Consider the following 9,446-nt stretch of genomic DNA (forward strand, 5'->3'; position numbering starts at 1 on the left):
CATTTGAAACAATGCGGAATAGTTTCGCAACTCACGCCAACTGGAACACCATAGCGTAATGGTGTGTCTGAACATCGTAACCGTACTTTATTAGATATGGTGCAATCTATGATGTTTCTTACCGATTTACCACTATCATTTTGGGGTTATGCATTAGAGACAACTGCATTCACGTTAAAAAGGGCACCATCTAAATCCATTGAGACGACACCATATGAACTGTGGTTTGGCAAGAAACCAAAGTTGTCGTTTCTTAAAGTTTGGGGTTGCAATGCTTATGTGAAAAAGTTTCATCCTAATAAGCTCAAACCCAAATCGGAGAAATGTGTCTTCATAGGATACCCAAAGGAGACAGTTGGGTACACCTTCTATCACAGATCCGAAGGCAAGATATTCGTTGCTAAGAATGGATCCTTTCTAGAGAAGGAGTTTCTCTCTAAAGAAGTGAGTGGGAGGAAAGTAGAACTTGATGAGGTAACTGTACCTGCTCCCTTATTGGAAAGTAGTTCATCACAGAAATCTGTTCCTAGGACTCCTACACCAATTAGTGAGGAAGCTAATGATGATGATCATGTAACTTCAGATCAAGTTACTACCGAACCTTGTAGGTCAACCAGAGTAAGATCCGCACCAGAGTGGTACGGTAATCCTGTTCTGGAGGTCATGCTACTTACCATGATGAACCTACGAGCTATGAGGAAGCGATGATGAGCCCAGATTCCGCAAAATGGTTTGAGGCCATGAAATCTGAGATGGGATCCATGTATGAGAACAAAGTGTGGACTTTGGTTGACTTGCCCCATGATCGGCAAGCCATAGAAAATAAATGGATCTTCAAGAGGAAGACGGACGCTGATAGTAGTGTTACTATCTACAAAGCTAGACTTGTCAGAAAAAGATTTTGACAAAGTTCAAGGTGTTGACTACGATGAGATTTTCTCACTCGTATCGATGCTTAAAGTCTGTCCGAATCATGTTAGCAATTGCCACATTTTATGAAATCTGGCAAATGGATAACTAAACTGCAATCCTTAATGGATTTATTAAAAAAGAGTTCTATATCATGCAACCAGAAGGTTTTGTCAATCCTAAAGGTGCTAACAAAATGTGCAAGCTCCAGCGATCCATCTATGGACTGGTGCAAGCATCTCGGAGTTGGAATATACGCTTTGATGAGTTGATTAAAGCATATAGTTTTATACAGACTTGCGGTGAAGCCTATATTTACAAGAAAGTGAGCGGGAGAACTACAGCCTTTCTGATAAGTATATGTAAATGACATATTGTTGATCAAAAATGATGTAGAATTTTCTGGAAAGCATAAAGGAGTATTTGAAAGAAGTTCTTCAAAGAAATACCTCGGTGAAGCTGCTTACATGTTGAGCATCAAGATCTATAGAGATAGATCAAGACGCTTGATAAATATTTTCAATGAGTATGTACCTTGACAAGATTTTGAATTAGTTCAAAATGGAATAGTCAAAGAAAGAGTTCTTGCCCGTGTTGCAAGGTGTAAAGTTGAGTAAGACTCAAAGCCCGACCACGACAGAAGATAGAAAGAGAATGAAAGTCATTCCCTATGCCTCAGCCATAGGTTCTATAAAGTATGCCATGCTGTGTACCAGATCTATTGTATACCCTACACTGAGTTTGGCAAGGGAGTACAATAGTGATCTAGGAGTAGATCACTGGACAACGGTCAAACTTATCCTTAGTGGAACAGGGATATGTTTCTCGATTATGGAGGTAACAAAAGGTTCGTCGTAAAGGGTTACGTCGATGCAAGTTTTGACACTAATCCAGATGACTCTAAGTCTCAATCTAGATACATATTGAAAGTGGGAGCAATTAGCTAAAGTAGCTCCGTGCAGAGCATTGTAGACATAGAAATTTGCAAAATACATAACGGATCTGAATGTGAAAACCCCGTTGACTAAGATTCTCTCACAAGCAAAACATGATCACACCTTAGTACTCTTTGGGTGTTAATCACATAGCAATGTGAACTAGATTACTGAATCTAGTAAACCCTTTGGGTGTTAATCACATGATGATGTGAACTATCGATGTTAATCACATGGTGATGTGATCTAGATTATTGACTCTAGTGCAAGTGGGAGACTGAAGGAAATATGCCCTAGAGGCAATAATAAAGTTATTGTTTATTTCCTTATATCATGATAAATGTTTATTATTCATGCTAGAATTGTATTAACCGGAAACATGATACATGTGTTAATACATAGACAAACAGAGTGTCACTAGTATGCCTCTACTTGACTAGCTCGTTAATCAAAGATGGTTATGTTTCCTAGCCATAGACAAAGAGTTGTCATTTGATTAATGGGATCACACCATTAGGAGAATGATGTGATTGACTTGACCCATTCCGTTAGCTTAGCACTTGATCGTTTAGTTTGTTGCTATTGCTTTCTTCATGACCTATACATGTTCCTATGACTATGAGATTATGCAACTCCCATTTACCGGAGGAACACTTTGTGTGCTACCAAACCTCACAACGTAATTGGGTGATTATAAAGGTGCTCTACAGGTGTCTCTGAAGGTACTTGTTGGGTTGGCGTATTTCGAGATTAGGATTTGTCACTCCGATTGTAGGATAGGTATCTCTGGGCCCACTCGGTAATACACATCACTTCAGCCTTGCAAGGATTGCAACTAATGAGTTAGTTGTGGGATGATGTGTTATGGAATGAGTAAAGAGACTTGCCGGTAATGAGATTGAACTAGGTATTGAGATACCGATGATCGAATCTCGGGAAAGTAACATACCGATGACAAAGGGAACAACGTATGTTGTTATGCGATTTGACCGATAAAGATCTTCGTAGAATATGTAGGAACCAATATGAGCATCCAGGTTCTGCTATTGGTTATTGACCGGAGACGTGTCTCGGTCATGTCTACATAGTTCTCGAACCCGTAGGGTCCACACGCTTAAAGTTCGATGATGGTTATATTATGAGTTTATGGTTTTTGATGTACTGAAGGTAGTTTAGAGTCCCGGATATGATCACGAACATGACGAGGAGTCTCAAAATGTTCGAGACGTAAAGATTGATATATTGGACGACTATATTTGGATACCGGAATGGTTCCGAGTGAGATCAGGATAATACCGGACCATCGGGAGGTTATCGGAACCCCCCGGGAGGTATATGGGCCTTAATGGGCTTTAGTGGAAAGGAGGGGAAAGGCGCAATGGAGGGGTGCGCCCCCCCATGCCCAATCCGAATTGGGATCCCCCCTTTCCTTCCTCCCTCCTTCCTCTTCCTTCCCTCTCCCTCTCCAAATAGGAAAAGGAGGAGTCCTACTCCCGATGGGAGGAGGACTCCCCCCTTGGGCGCGCCTCCTCCCCTTGGCCAACCCTTTCCTCCCCTCCTTTATACACGGAGGAGAGGGGCACCCCATAGACACATCAATTGATCTCTTGGATCTTTTATCCGTGTGTGGTGCCCCTCTCCACCATAGTCCACCTCAATAATATCGTAGCAGTGCTTAGGCGAAGCCCTGCGGCGGTAGAACATCAACATCGTCACTATGTCGTCGTGCTGACGGAACTCTCCCTCAAAGCTCGGCTGGATCGGAGTTCGAGGGACGTCATCGAGTTGAATGTGTGCAGAACTCGGAGGTGCCATACGTTCGGTACTTGATCGGTCGGATCGTGAAGACGTACGACTACATCAACCGCGTTGTGCTAATGCTTCCGCTTTCAGTCTACGAGGGTACATGGACACACTCTCCCCTCTCGTTGCTATGCATCACCATGATCTTGCGTGTGCGTAGGAATTTTTTTGAAATTACTCCGTTCCCCAACACAGGGCTCAATGTCCTGTCCGTCGGCATGTTCGACAACCTCCAAGTGCCATATGACTAGCTTCAGCCTACCAAGCCTTTCTCAGGAGTGACCGACAACTCTACTACCCCGATCAGGATGGTCCGCCTCCCCGTTACTTTCGGAGAACGCAACAACTACTGCACCGAACTCATCGACTTTGATGTCGCCTACATCCACCTGCCATACAACGCCATCCTCGGGTATCCAACCCTGGCCAAGTTCATGGGGGTGACCCATGATGGCTACAATGTCCTCAAGATGCCCGGAAGCGGCGGAATCATCACAGTCCCATGCGAAGAAAGAGACGCGGTGTGCTCCCTCGAGCGTGCCTTCCAAGCTGCAGCAATCGATGACCCCGACAGTCAGGGCGAGCACCCTCCTGAGGCCACCCCCAATAAGAAGAAGCGGTTGCGTCATGCAGGGCCTCAGGCAAGCGGCGCCTCGTCAGGATCGGCGTCCGTGCCTGGGGCGCCTCCCTCCATCGCATAGGGAAGCGCGCCCAATGCCCCTCTTGGGCAGGGCTCGGGGGCTCTCTTCTAGAGGGCCTCAGAAGCGTCATGAGGGAGGCGCTTGGGCACTACTTGGAGGCGTGCTTCGTGACACGTTTCCCTCAGGAGAACACAGGGCAAGGAGTGCCCACCGCTCAGGAGTTCATCACCAAGACCACTCAGGAACTGCAAGATGCGAGGAATGTGCGCGGCAGCCGTCGCTCACCAGGCGCAACTCCCTATCCAGGCGAGGATGCCGGGCTGCGCGTCTGCATCGACGTCCCAGGGCTCAATCGGGCCGCCTCTCAAGACCTTCTCTGGCCTTCGTGCGTGGGACGCTGTGAGGGCCCACCTCAAAGCTATGTCCGCATGCCCTTTGGTATGCCGAGCGTGGTGACCGCCTATCAACGCAACCTGGGGAGCATCCTAGCGGCTCAGGAGGCCGGGCACCATGCGGTGCTGACAGAGATGAAGACGGTCCTCAAGGAACCCCCTGGACCCCCAGAGCCTCCCGAGGCTCAGGGCCCCGGTGGCTCATGGGGGGAAGCCCTCTCGCCGCACACCTTCAGCTACCCCAACTCTCCTTCAACAAGAACCAGGTGACATTTTCCAAAGTTCATTCAGCTGGCCCCCAGGGGTGCATCATTCCCAAGCCGCATGGGTCCGTCCATGTGGCACGTGTCTTTCCTTTTATGCCTTTAGCTTACCCTGTTGGGGGCGCCCCTCGGGTTGCATCATCCCCAAGCCGCTCGGACCAGACCCGGTGGCATGCATCTTCCCTGCATTTACCTGAGCTAGGTTGCTTTCCATGCTTAATCTATCTATGACTATCGCCTGCTTGATTGTCACCCACCGTGGGAGCCGAGCGCCGGCCGTCTTTCTTCAGGACCCTTCGCGTTGTCTAACCATTTCGCAGGACCAAGGCAGCAAACAAGAACCAAGACCAGGCGCAACCCGCCTTGAGGTAGGGCCTCGTGAGTCTCGCACAGGCTCATGAGTGTCCAGATACACCTTGTTTAGCCCTGCCGTGCAAGCCACGTGTCAGGGCGGGGTTGTACACGCCCCAGGGGCTCTTCGCAGTAGGGAGTCCCCACTCATGCACCAGAAGCAAACCAGCAATCACCACGGCGACCGGTGCCCTTCCTTGCGCTAGCTTGCACGAACTTCATGAGGGCCATAGCAGGCGGTACCACGGACTCTCTCTCCTCTCATGTGATTCGCTTGTGCGTTAAAAGGAGGGCTCATCAGCATCACGCCTCAGGAGCTCTTATTGACTCTCCAGCCCTCACCCCTGGCCTTGACCACGGCATGCGACCTGGCATACCAGCGGCGGCTGAGCTCGCTCGAGGGCCGGGACCTGAGGACGCAGAGCACCAAGAAGAACATGGAGGGGAGGGGAGCCCCGCACGGGCCAGACCTAGCCACACTAAAGCGACCGGCATGCGAGCCCGGCACGACCCGAGGAGCAGACCCCAGAGAGCCAAAGATAAGTTTTCGCTCTGGATCCACCAGTCGCTTGCAGCACAAGACCCTCGCTCACTCCCCTATTGCTGCCCTGCTGCGGCAACATTTTCTTCCTTTCGCATCCTAAGATAGCTGCTTGCACGCTAAAGGGGACCTCTTGAGCATCGCACCTCAGGAGCTCTTACTGGTCCTCGGGCCGCTCAACTCCTAGCCTTGACCACGGAACGCGACCTGGCATACCAGCGACGGCTGCAGCCTGCTTGGGGACCGGGACCTGTTAGCATAGAGCAGCAAGCTGCCGCAGGATTGGAAAGGGGAGGCCAAGCCTCGGCAGGATATGCACACACAAATCTTCATAATGAGGGCTATATTGACAAAAGGCATTACAGACGCTTTACACACCCCCACAGGGACTGTTACTCGATTCCTCGCAGGGAAGAAAAGGGAAGAAATTCCTAGGGGTTCTATCTACACGCACCAGGTGTCGCCGACGCCATCATCAACAGTGGCCACGTGAGGCCAGTGCGAACCCCATCCAGATCAGCGGCGACGGCGGCTAGACGCCGCGGCCCTGCTCCAGGCTCGGCGGGAGCTCGGGCACGTAACTGTTGTCGCTCGTCTCCGGAGACTCCAAGAGCTCAGGAGAGTCGCTGGACCACTAGGAGTCGCCGCTGTCGCTGGAGGGGCTGCAGCCGAGACTGGTGGCGGGCCCCGCGCCAGCCGCAGCATCACCCTGGCAACCTCCTTTAGGGCAGCACTCTAGGCGGCGACCTTCCTCGTCGAAGACCTTGAAGAACAGCATGGAGGCGCCGTCATACTCGAAGTGGATCGCGAGCGTGCCCTCCGTGCGGCAGACTCGGGCAATCTCACCCCAACCTCGGGTCATGAAGATCTTCCCGGAGGCGACGGTTCCAATCTCCGCCCCAGTCGCTGGGGTGTCGCAGTCGGCATGCTGTAGCCAAAGTTCACGAAGGCCCCTCGGCGGCATCTCAGCGGCGAAGAACGCGGGAGGCATATCCAGGTGCTCGGGGGCATCACCGCCCATAGCACGAACTCGTGTGAAGAGTCCGCAGCATGGACCCCTGGGGCGATGGCGTGCGCCTCCACGGCACGGCGACCACGGCCCTAGCGCGGGCGGCGCTGCTAACCGCCCCTCCCTCCGGAATCGTTAGCGTGAGCGTACAAGGGCAGCGGGTACCCAGGAGGTTGTTGGGGAACGTTGCAGAAAATTAAAATTTTTCCTACGGTTTCACCAAGATCCATCTATGAGTTCATCTAAGCAACGAGTCTAGGGAGAGAGTTTGCATCTACATACCACTTGTAGATCGCGTGCGGAAGCTTGCAAGGTGATGATGTAGTCGTACTCGACGTGATCCAAATCACCGATGACCTGCGCCGAACGGACGGCACCTCCGCGTTCAACACACGTACGGAACAGCCACGTCTCCTCCTTCTTGATCCAGCAAGGAAGGGAGGGGAGGTTGAGGGAGATGGCACCAGCAGCAGCACGACGGCGTGGTGTTGGTGGAGCTGCAGTACTCCGGCAGAGCTTCGCTAAGCACTATGGAGGTGGAGGAGGTGTTGGGGAGGGAGAAGGAGGCAACCAAAGGCCAGGGCGTTCAGGTATGAAGTCCCTCCTCTCCCCCCACTATATATAGGGGTGCCAAGGGGGGGTGGCCGGCCCTAGGAGATCAAATCTCCTAGGGGGTGCGGCGGCCAAGGGGGGTTTTCCCTCCCCCCAAGGCACCTAGGAGGTGCCTTACCCTCCTAGGACTCTTGCCCCCTTGAACCCTAGGCGCATGGGCCTATGTGGGGCTGGTGCCCTTGGCCCATTAGGCCAAGGCGCACCCCCTTACAGCCCATGTGGCCCCCCGGGACAGGTGGACCCACCCGGTGGACCCCCGGGACCCTTCCGGTGGTCCCGGTACAATACCGATAACCCCGAAACTTGTCCCGATGCCCGAAACAGGACTTCCCATATATAAGTCTTTACCTCCGAACCATTCCGGAACTCCTCGTGACGTCCGGGATCTCATCCGGGACTCCGAACAACATTCGGGTTACTGCATATACATATCCCTATAACCCTAGCGTAACTGAACCTTAAGTGTGTAGACCCTACGGGTTCGGGAGACATGCAGACATGACCGAGACTCTCTTAGTCAATAACCATCAGCGGGATCTGGATACCCATGATGGCTCCCACATGCTCCTCGATGTTGTCATCGGATGAACCACTATGTCGAGGATTCGATCAAACCCTGTATGCAATTCCCTTTGTCAATCGGTACGTTACTTGCCCGAGACTCGATCGTCGGTATCCCAATACCTTGTTCAGTCTCGTTACCGGCAAGTCACTTTACTCGTACCGTAATGCATGATCCCGTGTCCAACACCTTGGTCACATTGAGCTCAATATGATGATGCATTACCGAGTGGGCCCAGAGATACCTCTCCGTCATACGGAGTGACAAATCCCAGTCTCGATCCGTGTCAACCCAACATCTACTTTCGGAGATACCTGTAATGCACCTTTATAGTCACCCAGTTACGTTGTGACGTTTGGTACACCCAAGGCACTCTTACGGTATCCGGGAGTTACACGATCTCATGGTCGAAGGAAGAGATACTTGACACTTGCAAAGCTCTAGCAAAACGAACTACACGATCTTTTATGCTATGCTTAGGATTGGGTCTTGTCCATCACATCATTCTCCTAATGATGTGATCCCGTTATCAACGACATCCAATGTCCATAGTCAGGAAACCATGACTATCTGTTGATCATAACGAGCTGGTCAACTAGAGGCTTACCAGGGACATAGTGTGGTCTAAGTATTCACACGTGTATTACGATTTCCGGATAATACAGTTATAGCATGAATAAAAGACAATTATCATGAACAATGAAATATAATAATACTTTTATTATTGCCTCTAGGGCATATTTCCAACAGTCTCCCACTTGCACTAGAGTCACTAATCTAGTTACATTGTGATGAATCGAACACCCATAGAGTTCTGGTGTTGATCATGTTTTGCACGTGAGAGAGGTTTAGTCAGCGGATCTGCGACATTCAGATCCGTGTGCACTTTGCAAATCTCTATGTCTCCATCTTGAACATTTTCACGGATGGAGTTGAAACGACGCTTGATGTGCCTGGTCTTCTTGTGAAACCTGGGCTCCTTTGCGAGGGCAATAGCTCCAGTGTTGTCACAGAAGAGTTTGATCGGCCCCGACGCATTGGGTATGACTCCTAGGTCGGTGATGAACTCCTTCACCCAAATCGCTTCATGTGCTGCCTCCGAGGCTGCCATGTACTCCGCTTCACACGTAGATCCCGCCACAACGCTCTGCTTGCAGCTGCACCAGCTTACTGCTCCACCATTCAACATATACACGTATCCGGTTTGTGACTTAGAGTCATCCGGATCTGAGTCGAAGCTAGCGTCGACGTAACCCTTTACGACGAGCTCTTCGTCTCCTCCATAAACGAGAAACATGTCCTTTGTCCTTTTCAGGTACTTCAGGATATTCTTGACCGCTGTCCAGTGTTCCTTGCCGGGATTACTTTGGTATCTTGCTACCAAACTTACGGCAAGGTTTACATCGGGTCTGGTACACAGCATGGCAT

This window comes from Triticum dicoccoides, chromosome 6A, assembly GCF_002162155.2.
Source record: "Triticum dicoccoides isolate Atlit2015 ecotype Zavitan chromosome 6A, WEW_v2.0, whole genome shotgun sequence".
Classification (NCBI taxonomy): domain Eukaryota; kingdom Viridiplantae; phylum Streptophyta; class Magnoliopsida; order Poales; family Poaceae; genus Triticum; species Triticum dicoccoides.